Below are 23916 nucleotides of genomic sequence, written 5' to 3' on the forward strand. Positions count from 1 at the left end.
GGGTGGGATTATAATTAATTGTGATTACTCAAATGAAAATTAACCAGTGTTCACTCTGATAATTGGGCTGGGAATTAATTTGACTGTTTCTATGCAATGGACTGAGAATGAAATGGTAATTCACAATAATGATGGTACTAAGTATATATGCTCTTACGTAAAAATTACTATCGTGACAATTGAAGGAAAAATAAATAGATATATCATGCGCTTATTGTAAATTCATGAAAAATACAACTGCTGAATATGTTTAAAGCAATTTTTCTGATAATGAAAAGATAATTAGAATGCTTAGCACCAGGTGGAATCACCAAAACAAAAATTATTCACTTTGACTATTCAGTTGCAGGCAGCTCCCCTTCCTTCCACAAATGTACAACTTCCAACAATTCAAAATGTACTCTGATTGATAAAGGGAAGAACAAACACATGTACGTTTTTTTCTCGTGTTTACAAAAAAAGTCACAAATGTGAATATTTTTAGCTTTAAAATATTTAACCCTTGCTGAGATCAGAAATACAATAAGCCTTCACGTTGAAGAAAAATGTAATCAAATCAAATCAAAATATACATCAATATTCACAGTAATTGGGAGAGTGAACACTGCAATATCTTTCCATCAGTTGATGTACTGAGCCATAATTCCACTTTTATATCCCTTACTGGATTGATCAGTTATTAGATATTAGCAATAACTAAATTATTAATATGCTGTCAGTGAACTGAATATTAAAGAGAAATCTCACATTGCTGTTTGAACAGACAATGTTCTAAAATAAACTGTAATTATTGGTGAAATGTCATTAGATATCTCTGAATCGATGAGGCTATGGTTACTTTGATTGTTGAAATGAGTGGCATTCAGATATTTCCAATGAGCATGGGATGGAAAATCAATCTTTTTGGTATAGACGTAAAAAAAAGTTTTATTGGAGTATTGTCAATAAGAAATATAGGATTAAATTATGATGTGCATCTCACCTTACCGAATATTTTCAAGTTTTCTAAAAGGTTTCTAGTCCAATCATCAGTTTAAAAGGGGTCATTTTGGTTCAGCAGATCAGTAACTGCAAACATTTTCAACACATCTCCATCAAAGCTGATAATTCAGAAAAAAATACCAAAGCAATACCAAATGATAAAATATATCTTTAGATTAGAGTCAAGTTCATTCTCTACTTATTTTATTCCTATTTTTGACACCAGTGACTAAATATTGATTAGATTAAATGTCATATGTGTTAGACATGAGTTTTCTCTCAAAGATCTGTGCAACACAGGAATGGGCCCTTTGGCCCATAACGTTGTGCGGAACATAATGCAAAATAAACTCACCCCTTCGGTCTACCCTTGGTCCATATCCTTCCAAATTATCTAAATGAACATTTAAAAAGCCCTAATGTATCTGCCTCTACCACCAACCCTGGAAGTTCATTCCAGACACCTACCACTCCCTTTGTAAAAAACAAATTGCCCCTCACATGCCCTTTGAACTGTCTCCCCTAACCTTAAACGAATGTCACATACTTTTGACGTTTCAACTCTGGGAAAACCATTTTGACTGTCAACCCTATTTACGTATCTCCTGATTGAATAGACTTGCATCAATTCTTCCTCCATCCTCCGCTACTCCACAAAAAAGCAACCTGAGTTTTTCTCACGTCTCCAAATCCAGGCAGCATCCTGGTAAATGCCCTCTGTACCCTCTCCAAAGCCACCATACCCGTCCTATAATGTGGCGAATAGGAGTGAATACAATACTTTAAGTATGCCTTAACCAAAGTCTTATAAAGTTGCAACATGCCATCCTGACTCTTGTAACCAGTTCCCTGACCAATAAAGGCAAGCATGCCATTTGCCTTCCTGACCACCCTATCTACTTGCATGGTCACTTTCAGGGAGCCATGGTCTTGAACGCCAAGATCCCTTTGAACAACAAAGCTGTTCAGGGTCCTGCCTTTACCTACTTTTCCTTAATAGTTGAGCTCCCAAAGTGAAACACCTCAGAGTTGTATGGATTAAACTTTGCCTTTAATTTCTCTGCCCATATCTGCAATTTATCTTTTTCCTGCTGCATTCTTTGACAACCCTCTACATTATCCACAGCTGCACTGAACATTGTATCGTCTGCAAACTTATTAACTCACCAAATTAGATTTTAATCCATGTCACTTATATATATTTGTCCCGCAAACAGAAGGGTTCCAGTGCAGATCCCTGTGGGAAAACGACAGAAAATGAGGAAAATGCAGAATTCTTGAATAAATGAGGTTTCTTTCAATGACAAAACTATTCTGATGAATAATCTCTGAAGGTGTGATTTTTGTTTTGAAATTAACCCAATATTTTAATTCTCAGTTTACTGATCTTATTGAATATCTAGTACAAACTGCTGTGAAAATATTGAATCGTTTTAAGTGTTTAGTTCCAACATTAATTATTCTTTAATTGTAATTTCAATTATCACACCATCATGAGAGTTGAATCTATTATTTCTTAGTGCCAGTATCATGATGAAATATTTACACTCGTTTCAGGTCAACACACCTGCAATCAAGCAAAGTTTTCTCACCCAACACTCATAGTAACTATCTCATTCTCTATCATTTGAATTCTCATTTTAATTAAATGATCATTGATCAGTCTTATCAATTAAGAGATGACTAACTAGTTTTCACATCAATATTTCAGTTCTTTCCAACCTATTGTACAATTACATTGCAGTAAGGGTTTCTCATCATTCTTAAATTTGTTATCAGCTATTTTTGTGTCTGATTTCCAGTATCCACAGTTTTTTGCGTCCTTGTATTAATTGTATTTCATTTCAATGCTAACATTTCTATATTTCTAATTATTACAATAATAGCTAAGTATTTTTCATGTTAAACATTGTATTAATTTCACGTGTTTCTTGTGTATACAAACCAGAATTAACAAATGTTTGCTCTATTCTTTTACAATAAATCTTGAATTCTTAGAAATCACAATTTTGTGAAAATGAGGGAAATTATCTTTCGATTAATAGTCACATTGAATGACTAATGCTTTACTTCCAAGTCATGTGCATTACAAAGCAGTTTAATTTTGAGTACATAAATGACTGCTTCAAACATATTTAATTACTTGATTATCATGAGATTTATATTTGTTTAAGATCATTGTCGCTTCGTTCCAACATTTTTATGAATTACTAATTCCTTTTATCAGTCCATTACACACTGGAATTGTCGAATACAACCCAGTCTGATTATCACAATAAATATTTGAGCAGTTTTCCCTGTGAGTAACCACCGTAAGTATGTGATTATAGTCCTGCCCTTCTTGCATAGGAACATTATGTAGGGCTCTGGTAATGTCTGTACTGAAAGACCAGGAGGTATGGATTCAATTCTAAACTTCAACAGAGATGTGTCAAAGCACATCAGAGTTGATTAGAAAATATCTAAGTGTCTACTGAATTATTTTTCAATCTAACATTTTCTCAACTTGTATCCGTTGTTCATTGTAATGTTCACAATATCTTGAATTTATTTGCTTCCGTTCACTGACTAAACTATGAATGTTATTATGCTGCTTCTAAGTACCTCTCAACTTTTAATAACTTTGCAGTCATAAAGATTCTACAGTGTAAATTACATTTAAGGTAAGGGGAAACGATTTAAAAGGGATCTGAGGGGTGTTAGGACTGGCTACCGTCCCCGTGTTCGTTTGAAGGAGAGAAACACTGGATCTGATTCAAAATATAAGCTGTTTACTGAGAGAGAGACGTACACAAAATACAGTGAGGTGTTTATAGCTCACTGGAGAAAGCGCCTTCTGTTTATTGTTCTCTTTGTCTAGCTTTTTAGCCCCTCGCATCCCAGTGCTACATCGTTATTTGGTAGGATACGGTATACTCGTATGGCATTGGTCCCAAGCTGATAACATTCTGTTACCCCAGTTTGAGCTACGTGCAATCTAACACGGTTCCAATGTCCTGTTATCTTTTCACCCTCCCTGGGGCCTCTTTATGCCATCAGCTTTTCAGTCTGCTCCTAGTGTAACATAATGGTCTACTGCTGCCTAGTTTAGCTAACAATTTCCAGACTTGCTAATACTACCTTACGTGAGCACCACCTAACAATAAAGTTTCTTAACACAACCTAACTTTAATAATGCTTCCTAACAGGGGCAACTTTTTTCACAAAGTGTGTTTGGCTCACATGGAATGAGCTGTGAGAGGAAATGCGGTGGCTGGTACAATTATAACATCTAAAAGACTTTTGGACAGTTACATGGATAGAAAACGTCCAGAAGGATATGGAACAAACACAGGAAAATGGGGTTGGTTTAGTTTAGGGAACGTGGCCGGGCTGCCTGAATGGCCTGTTTCCGTGCTGTATCAAGCTAGCATAGTACAATTCAAACTTGACTGCGAAGGGTAAAGGAGAGAACAAACGGGTGTTGATTCTATTTTGCGTCCATAAAAAAGTGACATGAATTTTAAATAATTTTGTCACAAGAAATAGTTCACTCTTATTGTGATCAGAAATACAATGAATGTGAGCATTGAAGTCAAGTATAATTAAAACAATTCAACTGTGTTTATATGGTTAAAATAAAAATTGATATTCACAATCATTGTGAGTTTGTACACTGCCACATCTTCACATTACTTCATGTACTGAGCCATTATTGCATTTACTGAGCATAAATATACCCCCGACTGAACTGAACAATAATTAGATGTTAGCAACACTTAGATTTTGAGAATCTATCAGTGCACCGTGAAGAAGGAGAAATTGATGTAATTTTATCCTGATCGATGATCCAACATTTGTGTCTGAATCAGGAAGGAAGTAAGGAGATAAGCAAAGTGAATATCAGAGTGACCACAAGATACAGTCCATGACATGTGATAGAAAAAGGAATTTGCATAATTTCATGGTTATTGAACGTTAATAATTAATTACCTCCGCAGGTACTGAAGCAGTCCAAGTTCAAGTACAACAAGATCTGGACAATATCCAGGTTTGGGCTGACAAGGAGCAAGTAACATACATCCCACACAAATGCAGGCAATGACCATCACGTATAAGAAATAACCTAACCACCATCCCTTGACATTTGATGGCGTTGCCATGACTGAACACCCACTATCAACATCCTGGGAATAATCATTGATTAGAAACTGTATTGGTCTCACCACATAAACACAGTGGCTACAAGAGTAATTTAACTGAAAGCTTGTCCAACAGCTACTAGAAACAAGACAGGAGTGCGATGGAATACTCCCCACTTTCCTGGATAGTGCTGCCCTAACAACACTCAAGAAACTTGATACCATCCGGAACAAAGCAGCCCGCTTGATTGGCACAGCATCCACAAGTATCCACCCACCACCACTGATGCTCCGTAGCAGCATGTATACTATCTACAAGATGCACTGCAGGAATTCACTGACCAGCATCTTTCAAACCCATGACCACTTCCATCGAGAAGGACAAGGGCAGCAGCTAGATGGAAAGACAACTATCTTCAAGTTCCCCTATAAGGTACTAATCACCCTGAATTGGAAATATAAAGCTGTTCCTTCACTGTCGCTGGGTCAAAATCCTGGAAATCCCCACCCCAAAGGTATTGTGCTGTATACCCACAGCAGGTAGACTGCAGCGGCTCAAGAAGACAGCTCACCACCAATTTCTCAAGGGCAACTAGGGATGGGCAATAAATGCTGGGCCCAGCCAGTGACACCCACATCACATCAAATAAATATTTTTAAAATGTCTACAAGATCAAACCAGCTCCACGCTGTCCTAGCTGCAATCTCTGCCCCTTATTGAAAAGGATAAAAGAATCTGACCTTGCTCAACTTTCTCATCAAAACCAAGTACAGTATTCACCCCAGCCCTCTCTTATATGAACCAGCAGCATTTCCACCACCAACAGTAGATCCTCTTAAAATATTTTGTCAGTAACTTTTAATTAACTGGTTACTACAATTACAATGCAATCTCTACAAACAGATCAAATACCTTTTATGCAACAACAAATTTTCTGACAACTTTTCTCGATCTTTGTCATTCTTTTTAGTTAGATGAGGTAGGGAGGGATGGAAACACGACAGTGATGTAAGATATATGTAATACAGTGAGACAGGGAAGCTAGTATGGCTCATGTTGACTCTTAGACCCCACACAGTGAAGCAACACATTCACTGCATAATAAACATAACACAACATTTCAACCCCACTCACACCCGGCGTGACAGAAATAAAATGTGGATCGGTTGGACAGGATAGGTTTGTTACAGTTAGAGTTTGGAAGAGTGAGGGGTGACATGACTGAAGTATCTAACATCCTGAATGGTTTGATAAGGTGGATGTGGAAAGGATGTTTCCACTTGTGAGTCATTCCTGAACTAGAGGGAACTGCTTTAAAATTGGGTTCACCCTTTCAGGACAGCTATGATGATATTTGTTTCCCATCAGAGGGCTGTGCAAATTTGGAACTCTCTGCCACAGAAGGTGGGCTCACTGAGTATTTTTAAGACACAAGTTGATAGATTCTTGCGAAGGGACGTTGAGGGGAGATGGAAGACAAATCACTAACAGATCAGGCCTGACCTTATTGAATGGTTGGGCTCGAGGGGCCGAATGGTCTCCTTCTGCTTCTCTCTCACATGATCCAAGGAATGAGATCTTTGTTTAAAATTTATTCACTGGGATGTAGGTGCCACTGGCTGTGGGCAACATTTATTACCCAGAGGGCAGGTAAGGGCCAACCACATTGCTGTGGGTCAGGAGTCACATGTAGGCCAGACCAGGTAAGGATGGCAGTTTCCTTCCCTAAAGGACATCAGTGACCCAGATGGGTTTTTCCTGACAATGGAGAATAATTTCATCAATAGACTCATATTGCTAGATGATTATTAAATTCAAGTTCCACATCTGCCGTGGTGGGATTCGAATCCAGAATATTATCTGGGTCTCTGCATTAACAGTTCAGCAATGATACCACAGGACTGTTACCGAGCTACAAAGGATGGAAACCAAAACTTTGATCAAACAGGGAGAATTAAGGAGTGTTGAAGGGAATGGGGGAAGAGAATGACCAAGTTTAGGTTCAAGGCAACTGAAACTAAAGCCACCAACAGGGAGGAGAATAAAGTAAGAAACCCTCACACAGCTAGAATTGGATAAGTGCAGATACCCCAGGGAGGTGTGGAACTACACAGGGAGGACAGGGTGAAGGCACGGGTAGGTTTAAAAGCAGTGAACCAAATTTTGAAATTTTCTTCATGAACATAATGTAGATCGGGTTAAAACTGAGGTCGGTGTCTGACACAACTTGCTGCAAGGACACAGACAGCAGAATCTGAGGTGATCATGAGGATATGGAGGTAGAATGTGGGAGACAAGCTGGGACTGTATTGGAGTAGTCATGGTGAGAGGGAACAAATGCTGGATACAGGGTTTCAGCAGCTGATGGACTGACGCTGAGGTGAGCCATCGGAAACTGAGCAAGTGACCACCATCTAATAGGACAGAGAAACTGGTCCCTCAGCAATAAACTGACTGACCACGTGGCTGTCAGTGACTCCAACACAAGTGAATGGAAACATTGCTCAGAGCCTGTTTCTGTAACAATCAACACAACCAGGAAATAAAAAAAGAGAATAATTCGCTGAAAACAAGGCAACTGCTCTGTTAGAGTCTAAACTATTCAATGTTCAGTTACTGAACATTATTGATTCACAGAATATTCTAACCTGCACAATCACAGTAAAACATTCTTGGCAAAGACATAATGAAACAACTCCTTGTATCAAAACAGCTGAGAACAAAGGGGCTGAATCCTCCACAAACTGACAAACACAGATACCATCGGTTTATAGATAGACAATGAAATTCTTCAGAAAAACACTTTCCTGCCTATGGTGTGTGAACTGCCACTTATTTCCTTTGAAAAGAATCTCTGTTTCCCCTCAGAAAAGCAGGTGTGTCGCGCACTTACAGACTGACTTACAGACAAAGGAAACCTGATCTGAGACTCGCAGGTTAATGAAGCTATTAGTGACAGCCCATTGCACACAACAAGAGCTTAGACCACAACAGATTCTAGTGAAACCAACAATGCAATGAAAAAGGTGAATTAGTCTTTATAATCATGCAGCCTCTCTCAATCAAATAATCCCAGTCAACCTCCAAACATTTTAAAACTATTAATACCAATGTATACATATTTATTTACTTTCCCTAATTTCCTCCAAAAATATATCTAATTATTCTCTTCAAAGTACATTTTTAATGGTCAATTCATAATCACAATTCATTTGCAATTATTCTTAGAACAATACAACTTGCAAACTGAAATAGTTTTCATGTCAATAATGACACTGGAAACTTTGTTATGTAGTTTAACCATATTTCCAAATATTGTTTTGGTTCATTATTGCAGTGAAGCTAAAATTAAAGTCTATTTATTTTCTCTGATATCCTTCCATTACTTTATTCCCTAATAACAATGCCCATGGTGTAATGGGTGACAAGCATTAAATAAAATCGAATTTTCATTGCAAGAACTGGTACAAATGATCACATATTATTCAGTTCATTCATTGTCGTTGATGTTAGAAGTTATTTTCACTGTATAATCATGTTAAATTCACTTAAATAATCACAGTACAATTCTCACCTCTATAGATCTGTAAAGTGAATGTCAAGTTATAAATATTTCAAGTCAAAACAAATTCACATTTTGTTCTGTTTTATTCCAGGAAGGACAGGATGGGTTACATTATTATGAGAAACAGGAACAAGTGAAGGTGGTGGCTCTCAGACGTGAGGCCTTAAAGCCAAACAGCCAGGTGGTAGTTACAGTGGGGGATGTACCTAGTGCCCCGCTCTCCTGAGAAGGCAGTGAGAATGGTGACACTGGCTGGAACGGGTTAGATGATGAAGCGGCCACGTATCGACAGAGGGACAGCAATGGGTGGGATGACCCACCACCCTGTAAGGCCCAGAAGGCCGTGTCCATGGCACCGCTGTGCATCAAAGCTCAACTTGGCTCGACAGTAGGGAGCAACAAAGGGAACTGACAGAAACCAAACCTTAAACGTTTACCCGGCTGAACGACAGGTGTTGGTGAATGAACACCCAGCCTGGTAGAGAAATGGTAATGATGGGCCTTATTGAGATAATATGGATGAATTAATTGAGGTACAGTCTCACCGAAGATGGTGTCAGCCAAGATCTCTCAGGCCAAGATGCCCTGACGTGTACAGCAGAATCTGTCCCTCCAATGAGAGGGTGAGGGTGTGAGCCGGTCACCCCAGTGCACAGCCGATCAGTGCCTCCAGGCATTTACAGATAATACAGGGACGCACTGGGGAGGGGACAGGCTGGACGGTCTAAAATAACCTTGGTGACTCAGGGACCCAAGGGTAATATCAAGAATCATACAGAGAGGAAGCCTGAGGTGTGTAAGGACCAGGGGGGATTACCAAACCCCAAACTGTGATGATGAAATAGGTTTGATGTGTTTAAAAGATGACATGGGACCCCATTTAACTGTAATTATAAACATGGGACTCCCAGTGGGAGATAATTCTAAACAAATGCTGAATTGGTCATGAGAGCTGAGGCAAACGCAGAAACACAGGGGAATAGCTTCAGTACAGGGAGGATAATCAGACCCACAATGTTACAAGGGAAGCAGGAAAGGGCACATAGCCAAGGAACGTAGGCAGAGAGAGGGAGATCGATGTTCACATTGTGTGTGGCCTGTGTTCACGTAGGCACATGCATAGCCCATGAATATTTATTGATGCTGTGTTTGCTGTATTAATAAATATTAATACAGGAGCAGCTATATCAGTTACTGATATGGATTTGCCCCCACCCTCTCAATTACTAAAATGAGAGCAGTTGGAGAGGGAATCGAGGAAGCTGGATGAAATAAACCTGTCTCGATGCAGATCATGGATATGGCAAAATATATTCAGATATGGGAGTGTGAAACTGAGGAAGGGACCATTCTGGGAGTTGCCATTTTAGAACAGTTAGGAGCAACTATTGATGTAGAGACACAAACTGTAATATGGGACAACCTGGACAGGCCTGAGACAGGAAGCAAAGGAGAGGCGACATCTCCAGGGTAGATACCTTGCAGGGAGACTGGAACAGTCAGGGAATCTGGGGAGTTATAGCTAGGACCCAAACAGCAGGGTGGGGAACTCAAACAGGAATGTGGATTATTATCTGTGGATCCTGTAAAGATTGAGGGCCCTCTCACTCCCCACACTAACCGGATCCCATTAAAGCTGGGGCTGAGGAGGCAGTCATTGTGACAGTAACAGATTGACAGAAGCAGGGAACAGTCAGACCGACAGTATCCCAGACTAATTCACTGAATCCAGACGGCTCATCCCACCTCACTATTGATTATATCTCCCTCAGTAAATCCGCCACTAAAGAGTATCCTACAGTAGCAAACCACACCACTGTATTTAATGGATTGAAATCGCAACAGGATATAGTCTCAGCCCTTGATATTGTGAATGCGTTCTGGTCCATAATGGCAGAATAAGCTGGTGTTTACTATCAAAGGAAAACATTACACCTAAGCCAGTTATCTCAGGGATCCCATAATATTCCATTATATCCCACCGATGTAAGGCTGATCGAGTTAGTCTATTTAATCTTACCAACACCTCATTACCTCAGTTGGTGAGAAAGAACATATCCAAATATTAAACATAGTATTGTGTCAGTTCAGGCAGGCCGGGCTTCAAATTAACCCACAGAGAGTGCAACTGGGAAGGTAGGGAGAGGCGTACCTGGGACATCATGTCAGGGAGATCAAATCAGGAAGGCAGAGGGGATAATCCCATTGGAACGAAAGACCATGATTTTAAAACTATCCATCTGCACATCGCGAAGGGGTAAGGCAAACTTTAGATTGTTTAATTATTGGAGGCCTTTTGTGGAGGCCAGAATTGGCAGAACCATCACAAGCCCTGACAGAAGCACGGACATTAGCCAGGGGTCAGGGAGTCAGCATATACACAGACAGTCAGCATGCCTTTGGTATTGTTCATGACCATGTGTTGGTCTGGGCTCGGTGAGGGTACATCACCCTGTCTGGGGGCACATAGAGCATGATGAACCGGTCAGAGAGTTAGTGGGAGCAGCTAACTTTCCCAGTGAAGCAGCAATAATGAAGATTAGAGCTCACAGGGAAGTACAAACCCCACACCAACGGGGCAGTGAGTATGTGGCTAAGGCAGGTAAAATACTGACTGAAACAGTGCAGACATTTGAGGAGATGGCAGTGGCAGTAGCTGCAGAAGTGAGAGAGGAAGGTTTAAAGATATTCCCAGAAACAGTCCCACAACAGGAGAAACAGGAATGAGAAACGGGTGGGGAAGTAATTGGACAAGACAGAGTCTGGATGATCCAGCAGTGCCACTGCACTGTATAAGACAAACATTATTATAACCATATCATGGACTGGCCCATATTGGGCAGGATACAATGCAATATCAGATGCTCCACTAAAGGGGGAGGCCTGGAACAGGGAGAGATACAGCAGCTTTTTGTTGAAGGGGTGTAGTCTTGTACACACTATATGAGCCAGGGAAAGCAATCAGGATAAAATAGAGGCAGCAGCAGGGACCCAGGAGCCCATGGGAACAATTACAGATTTTACATACACCCCCATCCCAATCTCAGGGAAGGAGATCCTGCTGGGTCTTAATAAACAGGTTTACGCAGTGGGTGGAAGCATTCCCCTGCAGATTCTGACCAAGGGACACATGTTACAGGGAACATAGTTAAACAGCTCTGTGGCCTGTTTGGTACTGAACAGAAATCCCATCTCCCATGCCACCCCCAGAGCTCAGGTACAGCAGAAGGAATGAAGCAGACACTGAAAGCTAGTCTGACTAAGGCCCTCCCAGAGACAGGCAGAGATGGGTTAGAGTACTCCCCACCATCCTAATTAAATTGACATCAACCCCAGCAAAGGGAACAAGGCAGTCCCCCTTTGAATTAGTGACCGGACGGACTACACAGGTGCCACAGGATGTGGCATTGGGAGTGCCCGAGATGTCCAGTGGCAAGGATAGGGTCAAACAATTTTTGAATGAAAGCAACTGCATGAGCTGAGAGGGGAAGTTGCAGAGGGACAGAGAATCAGAAACTGGGAAAGGGAGCACAGAAATATCCGAGCAGACATTCCAAACCCAGGAGATCGGATCGGGAGAAAATATTAGCGGAAAGCATGAAGGAAACCCAGCTGTACTTGGCTGGGGAAGTCACAGAGTTCTCGAGAGGGAGCTCTCCCACCATGCTTAAGTAAGGAGCGCTGAATAAAGTTCACACGCGCTGCTAAACTCAGGCTCCTCTTTGATACTTCTCCCAGCAACAGTTGTGCAGGGGCACGTTGCTGGCTGGAGTTCTGTGGCCAGTGTCTCTGTTCCACAAGGATCAGAACTGGGTCATCTGTTGTTTGCAACATATATCAGTGATTAGCAAGAAAATGCAAACAACTGAATTAGCAAGTTTGTAGATGGTACAATTGATGAAGCTGTGAACAGTGAAGAATGTTGTCAAAGGACACAGCAAGAAAGATCAGTTAGAAGGTTATACGGAGAAATTACAGATAGATCTGATTTGGACAAATGTGTGGTGATGCCTTTTGGGAGGCACATTGCAAGAGGAATGTATACACTAAACGGAAGGGCCCTGAGCAGCATTGATATACAGAGGAATCCTCAGGTGCACGTTCACAGCTCCCTGAAATTGGTGAAGGAGGTGGATGGCAGGCGTGCCTTCTTCTGTCAGGGGAGTGATTATAAAACTGTCACTAGGCCACCTTTGGGGTATTGTGTGCCGTTTTGATCACCGCATAAGGAGGGTGTGGAGGCTTTGGAGAGATTGAAAACAGGTTTACCAGGATGTTGTCTGGATTGGGAGAGGTTGGAAAGACTTGGATTGCTGTCACTAGAAAGTCAGTGGCTGCGGGGTGACACAAGAGGCACAGAGTGAATAATCTGAATCTTTTTCCAAGGTGGAAATGACAAATTCTAGAGGCCGTAGGTTTAAGGGGAGAGGGGGGACGTTTAAAGGAAATGAAAACCAAAACAACTGCAGATGCTGTAAACCAGAAACAAAAACATTTTTGTGAAAAGTTCAGCAGGTCTAGCAGCATCTGTGAAGAGAAATCAGCGATAACGTTTCTGAGGAAGGGTGACCAGACCCTAATCATTAACTGATTTTTCTTCACAGATGCTGCATGACCTGCTGAGCATTTCCAACAACATCTGTGCAGGTTTAAAGGCAGTTGTGTCAGGCAAGTTTCTTATGCAGAAGGTGGTCAGTGACTAGAATGTACTTGCCTGGGAGATGGTAAAAGCAGAAACAATCACAATGTTTAAGAGGCATTTGGGCAGACACATAAGCAGGCATGGGTTGGCAGGGATATGGATCATGTACAGGGAGATGGAATTAGTTTGGAATGGCATCATGATCCGCACAGACATAGTGGGCTGATTATTCCGGTGCTGTCCTGTTCTGTTTTCCGGGGGGTAGAATGTGTGGAGCGAGAGATAATATTTTGAGTGGAATATGTCTCTTCTTTAGAACACACAGTAAGTTGATGCATTTTGAGAGAAGCAATGTAGAAAGGGAATATATATTTGATTGGAACAGACACAGGGAGCAGGACAGCAGGATGGGGGACAATGTGTACAAATCATTCAAGGAGAGAGAACATAAAGTGTTTTGAGTAAACGTATAGGATACTGGGCTTCATTAATAGAGCAAATGATAACAAACTCATGGAAAAGATGCTGACCATTGACAAAGCTCTAGTTAGGTCACAGTCAATCATTGCATCCAATTCTGGTCACCAGATTCCTGGTCAGGATGAGGAAGTTAAAATACCACAGAGGGGCCAGTTCCATACTTTGCTTTCTTTCAGGATGCATTGGCGACTCAATGGTTAAACATTCTCCTGCCAAAGGACTTACTGCTGCATTGTAAGAGTACGAGGCCTGTACTCTTACAATACAGACAGAACACCTCAGTAGGGGGAGGCGGACTGTACCTTCGAAATAGAACCTCTTGCAGCCACACATGGATTCCCCCATAACCCCAGACAGAGGAATTTGCCCTTTCCAGACAAGACTGAGAGCCCTGGGCACAACCCTGTTAAACTGCCTCCCGCTCCTATTGTCTTACCTCCCCTCCATATTAGCATAGGTAAGTGAATTCCCCATTTACTGAAGGAAGAACCCTTCTGCCTTAATCTCTTTCCAACAACACATAATCATGAGCAATACGATAATCAGTTTCTGTAATCCATTCACACTTTACCACAGGACGTCGCCATTCATCAAGCTTTGTAAGGTCATAATTACCTACTTTAAACTATGTAATGGCAATCGCCCATGTGACTGATATGACTTTGTCTAATTCCTATTAAATATACTGTCTCTGTGGGTAAGGCAGAGATTCATGAAGAACAGTCTCTGCAAGTAGACACTCAGCTACTTTAGAGACACTTTGAAACTCTCACCGGCTGTCCAATAATAAAGCTACTGCTGTTGTGCAGAAAACTTATCTCGTCTGGATTTGTGGAACAAATTAGACATCAATAATGAATGATATGAGTGATCTTCAGAGTGTGGAGTACAGACTTACTGGAGTGGTTCACTGATGAAGAAAATGCAGTCACTGAATTGATTTGAAGAAATTTGTATTTTCTTTGAAGTAAACTAGTTGAATATATTTTTGATAGAGCTGTATAAGATTAGAACACACCTAGATTAGCAGATGAAAATATTTGTATTCGATAGGTGATCACACAAGAATTAAGATCAGATGTAAAGTTTTGAAACAGCGGGAGATGAGCAAGTGTTTCTGCTGACTGTATTGGCTGGAAATATGCAGAACATGCTGCCTATTATGGTGGTGCAAGCAGAGAAGATGAATGATTGATAATAACAATTATATCAGATCTGAGGGAAATAAAATTGCAGAGTTTGGGGGACGTATGGGGAATGAGAATATTGGATTCTGCTGCAGAGAGCCAGCTTGGATTTGATGGGCCTCTTTCTGTGCTATAATGCATTTTATTTGGAGTTGCTTAACTTGATCTGGTCACCGATTAAGTTGTCATTGAGGTAAATCTGCTCAGTGTTTCTACTCAGACCAAGACAGACTGTCCCTCCACAGCAGGAGATAATGTTTACTGCTTTATACTGGGTTCTGGGAGGGGGGGGGAGGGAGGGTTTGGTTGGTGGGGTGTGTAACGGTGCGATTAACAGCCTGCCAGCACTTATCTGAAATCAAAACACCAGTGCAGCCACACTAGGGACAGACTCTGGAAATGTGGGGAATGCCAGAAGGGAATTCTTTACCCATTCCCACCTGGAAACGGACCAAACCAGACAGTCTGGGAAGAAGCTGTTCACCTGCTGTGTGTGTGTGTGTGTGTGTGTGTGTGTGTGTGTGTGTGTGTGTGTGTGTGTGTGTGTGTGTGTGTGTGTGTGTGTGTGTGTGTGTGTGTGTTGGGGGTGGGGGGTGGGATTCACTCAGGCAGCCATTCTGCTGAGACACCAATGAATTTACTCATAAGCACAACTTGAAGGACTTTTTTTTTCCTCTTATTCACACCAAGTAATGAACAATGGTATTGGCAGTTCATAAAGTTTTTTGCATATAGAGAACTTAGCTTTGGAAATGTTCACAGCAGTGTTGAACATGTACAGATTCACACTGTGTAGAGACTTATAATTGCCTTTATTCATTCACAGGATGAGGGTATCGCTGGCCCGGGAAGCATTTCCTGCCCATCCCTAATTATCCAGAGGGCAGGTATGAATCAACCCCATTGCTGTTTATATTGATATTAATCAACATGAATGTCAGACGAGATTAATTATCATCAAACTCAAATCCATTTGATATTCATATATTTACAATCAGTGTTCAATTCACCAAATGTAGCTGAAGGTTATAATCTGTAAGTGATTCTAACAGAGAAGATACCTGAATACTTGTTCAGCAAATTAAAGCCTGTTGTGTTTAGATAGTAATAATTTTTTAAAAAGTAAGGTGACTTGAGAATAATGGAAGAAGTTGATTGTTGGGTAACTGATAATCTTGTTTTAATCTGAAGTTAATTTAGGATTAGTTAACAAATGGTAGGGAATCCCAGCCCCATAGAGTGCACATCCAGTTCCATGTGGGAAAACCAGGACACTTCTTGTATCGGTGACAAGAACACGGAGGTGACACTGGAAATGTCAGAAGCACGAGTTAATCCATGGTTAAGGTACTGCATTCACTCCGAGTCCCCACGTTGATGTGTTCTCACCAGAGAGGGTACAGAGGAGATTGATCAGAATGTTTCCATGATTGGAGAATGTCTGCTCTGAGGAAAGGTTGGATAAGTTGGGGATGTTTTCCGAGGAGGATGAGCTGAGATTTAATTGAAGTGATAAGATGCTGAGGAATCCAGATCGAGTGAATAGGAAGTAGCTATTCATAACAGAGAGGTCAGAAACTGGAGGTTTTAGATTGAAACTAATTCTCAGATAAAGGGGAGTGGATGGTGGGGGGCAGGAACTCACTGATGGGCTGGCAGAGGCAGTAGCCAGCATCACCTTACAATAAAAGGACATGGATGTAACTGAAACGCTGGAACATGCAGGGCTATGGACTAAAGTCTGCAGAATGGGATCATTGTGATTTATTTGACATTTCTCCAGAATATTAAACTCAAGTCCAATTTGAGAATTTATGAATATCATCCAACCTGAATTCCAAACGTCAGACTAAATTTGTCAGTAAGTTCCAGTACAGATCGAGGCTACTTGGTCCATCCTGTATGTGTTGGCTGTAATAGAACGATCCAGGCTTTACAGCGTTCTGTACTCACCAATGACAGCAACAATTTCAGACTGTGTACTCTGCCTCTATGTTGTTATAATCTGTTTTTTTTTTCAATGTATTTCTTTGGCAGCTGCTCAACTTGTTTCCTTGTTTCTTTCCCAGCCTTAACTCCATTCCCCGTGGCCTTGAGGGACTACCATTTCTGCTGTTTAATCTCTCCTGCCTTCCCCCGAGTGACAGACTGTCTTTTTGTCCTTGTCTCACTCCCACCTTGCTCACAACCTGTTACATTTCTGATGGTTCCCAGACCTCTGTAACTTTCACTGCGCCCCCTGGGTCAATGGCACGAGTTTTGAATTTTCTTCCTCATGAGATAATCAGAAATCTTTCTGGTTGCAGTTTCCCCCAGATTTTATTTTGAAAAAAAAAGAGCATTTGTGTCAGAGTCAAGTATTTGTGAGCCTTCATCCACAATCCTGAGCACTTAGACATAATATGTGACCCTCCCACAGATGTGCAGGTTTGCTGGATTGGCCGTGCTAACAGGGCCTGTAGTGTGTAGGTTAGGTGGGTTGGGCTAACCATGGTAAATGTGGGGTTATGGAGGTAGGGTCATTGCAGACTCGATGGACCAAATATTTCTTTGTGCGCCTCAGGGAGTCTGTGATTCTAACTAGTTGTGATTGTCGACACGTTTTCCTCATGCCAGGTTCATTCAGCTCAGGTACACATGCTGCCTTTGTGTTTCTGTTGGTTCTCACTCAATCCTTTCCTTCTGTTTTACAGCAATTTCACACTGTATGTGAGGGTGAGAATGAATTTGTCAATACAAATACTCCAACCGAAACCCGCACAGGTCAGGCCCTGTTTCTGCTGCTGATGTCGCTCACAGGGAACAGGAAAATAAAGGTTCAGTCATACATCTTACAAGGACACAGAGGTTACAATCACCAGGAACGGGTACACAGCTCAAAACTCTTTTCTCAAGAAATAAAGGACGCTGGAGAGACAGCCTGGTACAAGTAAGAAGCTTTGTGTCTGTATTTTCAGAGATTTGAGGTTGAAATCATTGGATTTGAAGCATGTTTCATTGCCCCAGGTCATCAAAGGTGCGATCTAAATGTGCATCTTTCTTTCTGTCTTTTTGTCTGAGTTAACAATCTGAACCATCTCCTGGGCAGTTAGAATGGATGACAAATGCTGCCCCAGCAACTGATGCCGTCATCCCACGAACAAACAAAACAAATCCAATCGCTGTGGGTGGCTGTGAACTCGCTGGTGTTATTGGAATGTTTATGGGGTAAAGGGAGAAGAATGGCATTCAGTGAGGTGTTCCTTTGGAGAGCTGATCAGCCAATCAGCCTCCTTTTGTACAGTAACAAAATTTTGAATACTTAATTCTGAGCCCTCTAAGGAAATATCAGCGCAGGGTTTGTAAAGAGGTCAGATTGAATGAGTGTCTCGGTGAACACAAGTGAGACACAGGTACTGAGAGGCTTTGGGATGGATTAAATTAAATTTTATACATTTGCACAGTCATCAACATTACAGCAGTTAAAAATGGGAGTGATCAAGAGAGTGGAATTAGAGCAGCAAATAAATCTTCAACATTTATGTAGCTAAAGGGGATGCTGGGTAAAGATACTGTAGTTAGTGCTTATTTTATTCCAGGCACACCCGCCTAGGAGCACATCCTTCTTGTATCTATCCTATCGAGCTCTTGACGATTTTGTTCATTTGAAGTGTTTCATGTTTAGATACTCCAGAGAAGACAGCTTCAAGCTCCTCAATCTCTCCTACTAGGGCAATGCTGCTGTTAGAATTCAATTCACTGGCATGTAACTGGCTGCTTCATGGACTGGAACTGGCAATTGAGACTGAAAGGTTACTGAGTGGTGAGCACTGCTGCCACACAGCATCAGGGACCCAGGTTTTATTTCAGCCAGATGCGACTGTGTGGAGTTTACACGTTCTCACCATGTCTGCGTGGGTTTCCGAGGGTGCTCAAGCTTCCCCCCACAGTCCAAAGATGTGTAGGTTAGGTGGATTGCCTATGCTAAATTGCCCACAGTGTCCATGTATGTGCCGGTTAGGCCATGAGCCATGGGAAATGCAGGGTTACAGGGACAGGGTGGGTCTGAATGGGATGCTCATCATAGGTTGGTGTGGACTCGATGGATGAATACCCTGTTTCTGCACAATAGGGACTCTATTCTATTCTCATGAAGAAGAATGTACTTGTCTCAATGTGTTGCAAATTTGTGGCATTCCCTATTCAAAATGCGGTGGATGCCAGGACAATGAGCAGATTTAGTGAAGAGATACAGATGTTGAATTTACAATGAGATGAAGGGTGAGAGAGAGCAGGTGGGAAAATCCAGCTGAGACCGAGGTGAGCTCAATCATCACCGTATTAATTGGTGGGGCTGGTTCGAAGGGCTGCATTGCTTCTCCTGTGCCCAGTGCTCATCTTCGTACGGTAATAACTGGAAAGCTGAATCCAAAACTCACCACCTTCACCAAAGGAGATTTTCGGAAAAGGCAGGATAGTCAGGTGAATTAGTGTTCCAAACTTAGATAGTGAGGAAGCATGTAGGAGATAATGATTTTGCAATTTTAAACTGAGGGGAGACAGTGATTTATGGTTTTAGACTGTGAGGACATTCACACCGTCCAGAATACTCTGTTGTGAATATCTATCCTATGCTTTACTACAAAGCTAAGGTCCTTGACAATGAAACGCGAAACATCCAGGAAACTTCGCCTCACCTCGTAATCTGATAAAAGACTTCTGATAAATCTGGTTGAACTTAGAACACAGCTGGAAAGCTGGAAGATTAGATCCAATCCAAGATCCAGTGCTTAAACAAAGGAGACTACAATAGGATGAGGCAGGAGTTGGCTAATGTAGACTGGAAGCAAAGATTTTACCGTGGGAAAGTTGACGGACAATTGGGGAATTTTTCGAAGTGCTCAGCAAAAGTATATATCAGTGAAAAGGGAGGACTGTAGTAAAAGGAGTAATCTGCCATGAGTGGCTCAGGAAATAAGGGAGTCTATCAAATTGAAATAGAAGGCATACAAATTGGCAAAGACCAAGGAGAAACTAGGAGATTAGAAAAACTTTAAAGATCAACAGAAAGCTAGATGGGATTGGGGGAGAAAAGTGATGAGTATCCCCAGAGCCAGAATAGCAGTTTACACTGTGAGAGGGGAACCTATTGTGTGGGAAAATGCGGCCTCTCATTGTTGAAGCACTTAACTGTTAACATAGAGATAATCCTGATCAAGTTAAAAATCACAGCACACTCCAAAAGCTTGTGCTTCCAAATAAACCTGTTGAACTATAACCTGGTGTTGTGTGGTTTATAAGTTTGTCCGCCCCACCCCAACACAAGCTCCTCAATATCAGAATCCTGATAGACATCCCCACTGAAACTGAAGTGCCTGTCAGATACTTGAGGGAGCCACAAGGGCGTATGCTTTAACCACAAAGTGCGAAACTGAACTAGACTTTCTAACTGACCGTTGCCATGGAGATAATACTGAGAGAGAGTCTCTATTCAAAGTCCCAAACCACAAAAGGTATAAGAATGGGAGCTTTACATTGGATAGGTGTTTTGCATGTACACTATCCAGGTAACTGCCATGTCTCATCAATAAAGACACAAAGAAGACCTCTCAGAGTTCTGTACCTAGTTATTCCTATCCAGCAGGGTTTAGGAATATGAGTACACAGCAGTCAGTCTTCACAGTGGTGGATACGAAGAACATGCCAGTAATTGATAAGGAGACTGAGGAAGGTGAGGACCTAGAATCAACCATTATCACGAAAGAGTTAGAGCTGGGCAAGCTAATGGAGCTAAAGGTAGACAAGTCTCTTTGCCCTGATGGAATACATCCCAGGGTGCTACCGGAGATAGCGGGAGAAATAGTAAATATACTTGGAGTCAGAGTCCTGCAGCAGAGATAGGCCATTTGGCCCAAACTGGCCCATGCCGACCAGAATGTCCATCCACACTAACCCCATTTCCCTGCACTTGGCCCATCTGCTTCAGACCCTTTCCTATCCATGTATTTGTCCAAATGTCTTTTACCTGTTGTGAGTGTACCCACCTCAACCACTTCCACTGGCAGCTCATTCCATATACATACCACCCTCTGTGTAAAACAGTTGCCCCTCAGCTTCCCTTTCATTCTTTCCCCTCTAACCGTCAACTGATGCCCTCCAGTCCTTGATTCCCTGCGAAAAAGACTGAATGCATTCACCTTACCCATGCCCCTCATGATCTTATACACATCTTGAACAGTACCCACACAGTTTCCTCTGCTCTAAACAAAACAATCCTCGCTTGTCCACCCTCTCCCTATAACTCAGACCCCTGAGCCCTGACAACATCCTTTTAAATTGTTCTGCACTTTTTACAGTTTAATAACTGAAACCTACACTGCATTCATCATATTTCCAGTGTTTCCCCACGGCGCTGAAACCGACGGGACAACGCCAATGGAGTACAATCCATGATCGAGAATGAACTCCTTTAGAACAATCCCGTTTTCATAATATTTCCCATGGTGCAGGTATCCTTGTGTCTTTCTGGTTGTATGGTTAATTAAAGACTTGTCCTTCTACAAAGCAAAGCTGTGGCTTAATTGTTCCTGGAAGATGTGCCATGATTTTTCAGACTTTCAAAAACAAACAAACTCTTTCTCCACAGTCACCACGCTAACATGGACTTGGCTGTACCTCAGTATTTTTTTCAGTCACACTGAGATTTGGAATATTCGCCCATGGACAGAATACACGTCTTTCCTTCCACATGCAAAGGCCAATGAATATTCAGATCGGCACGGATCAAGTAACTATCAGATCTGAACAGGAAGTTCAATTTGAATTTCTCATTCACAAATCCACCCTTTCAGTACCCTACAACTGAGAAACAACTCACCATATTAATACAGGATGGATCTTTGTAAGACAATTATAGTATTAAATTGTAGTTTCATGTTTCCCAAAGTTTTAACTCTCAGCCTAACAATTTCTTTCTTCTGTGAACTGAAATCCAAACCAATCTCCTCACTCCTTCCCTCCACACCCCGTTCTCACACTCTCTCCTCCCTTTGATTTCAGTTTCCTAGCTCTTGTCTGCGGACTAAGAACCAAATCAGAGGCATTTCACAGAAACCTGACTGGGATGAACCCTGGTTCGCAGGGATTATCTTTTAAGAAAAGGCTGAAGTAGTTGGGACTCCACTCACTGGATTTGGGAACAATGAGAGGGGACCTCATTGTAACATGGAGGATTCTTAAGGAGTTCGACAGGGTCAATACTGAGAGGATGTTTCCCATCTTGAGGGAGTCTGGAACCAGATTCTGGGTCAGTCACGGAATCACGGATTCTGTTTTAGATTCGTCAATTTTAAGGCAACACCGACACGGGTCAGGGTTTGCAGTAGCAATGGAGCTGGGGTGAGGGGGAGACAAGCAACATTTTAGAGATTGGAATTCCTGGTGTTTGTGATTGTGTAGATGTCTGATCAGAAGGTCACCTTGGGGTTACAGATATGACAGCAATATTGTGAAGAGTATGGTTTCCAGGGAGAGGATGGGGGCTCAGCAGTAAGGGAAAGTAATTTGTAATAGCAACTGAAGGCAATGAGTTTAACCACCACAATGTTTCATTGGAGGAAACTGCAGCCAATCGCGTAGTGGGAGTGTGATGAGCAAGTATGATAATTGAGTCATGGAGAGGGATGATGGGGAGGGAGAGCTGGGCATTGTCAGTGTACGTGTGAAACCTAACACGGTGCTTATTGGACGATGTCACCTCCTGGCAATATATAGGTGAGATACAGGAGAGACTAAGGAGGTACACCAAATCCAAGGAATTCAGAAAGGAAAGAGAGAGTCGGGATGGAGGAGGTGTTTGCAACAACGGTGGGATCAAATATTAGTTTGTAGCAGAATGGGAGAGAAGGACATAACCAGAAAAGACAGACAGATAGAACAAGCAACTATATCTGTGATTTGGTGAGGGGGAGTGATGAGGAGGAGGCGCAGCCCAACTCCAAAAACACTATTTCTACATTAGTGACGTCACCCAACCCCACCCTAGTCTCAGCTCATTTACTGAAATACTCGTCCATCCCTGTGTTATCTCCAGACTTCGTTATAAAACACACTCTTGGCCAGCCTCCCACATTCAACGTACATGCAATCTCAAGAGTATCTAAAACCCTACTGTCCAAGTGCTCACTTGCACCAAAACTTGTTGATCCATCAACAAGCAACAATTTAAAATTCTGACCCTTGATGTAATTCCTGGCTGTGAACATCCCTGTCTCCCTGCACCACACAACCTGTGAGATCCCGACAACTCATTTCCTTTCAGACTCCCAACGATGTGTTTATTCATTGCTTCACCTGTCTGGCTGTTTCTACTGTTGCCAAGGCAACACGGTCTGGAATTCCCACCATCACCCTCTCAGACCTGCTTTCCTCCTTTAAGGTATTCCTGAAAACCTGTTTATTTGGCAATTCTTTTGATCACCTGACCTAATATCCCCATCTGTGGCTTTATGTCAGAAGCTCTCAATAGTATTTCTGTGGAATTGTAAACATGATAAAAACAAACAAACTGTTGTTGATTTGCACATACATTGTCAACTCTTCACTGTCGCTGAGTGAATAATCTATAACAGCACTTACCCAACCACATTGTGGGAGCACCTTCACCACACGAACTGCAGCTGTACAGGAAGTCAAACATCACCTTCTCCACAGGCAATGGGGCTTTGGCACTGATCACTGGTATCTGTGGAGAGAGAAACACACAGTTGATATTTCAGGGAGTGTAAAATGCATAATAGGGAGGGAAAATGGTACAGAATTTGGATTTTCAAATTTGTGTTGTACAATGTACACTAAGTTCTGTAAAACCTCTCATTCCATACCGTGAAAATTTCCTTCCCTTCCTGGTCAATATGACTTTCCTTTCCCCTGCCCTGCACCTTCATTCTTTTCCAATGCCT

At 41.8% G+C, this 23916-nt stretch overlaps 1 long non-coding RNA gene across 1 annotated transcript; it reads right to left on the bottom strand.

The window, feature by feature from the left end:
- Window positions 1-1019: 1019 nt before the first annotated feature.
- Window positions 1020-23916, bottom strand: LOC132811437 (uncharacterized). Its single transcript, XR_009643257.1, has 4 exons — window positions 23839-23916; window positions 23594-23699; window positions 2149-2218; window positions 1020-1100 (listed from the first exon to the last, which is right to left on the bottom strand). It is a non-coding gene; the product is annotated as an uncharacterized LOC132811437 (long non-coding RNA).

This window comes from Hemiscyllium ocellatum, unplaced genomic scaffold, assembly GCF_020745735.1.
Source record: "Hemiscyllium ocellatum isolate sHemOce1 unplaced genomic scaffold, sHemOce1.pat.X.cur. scaffold_2200_pat_ctg1, whole genome shotgun sequence".
Taxonomy (NCBI): domain Eukaryota; kingdom Metazoa; phylum Chordata; class Chondrichthyes; order Orectolobiformes; family Hemiscylliidae; genus Hemiscyllium; species Hemiscyllium ocellatum.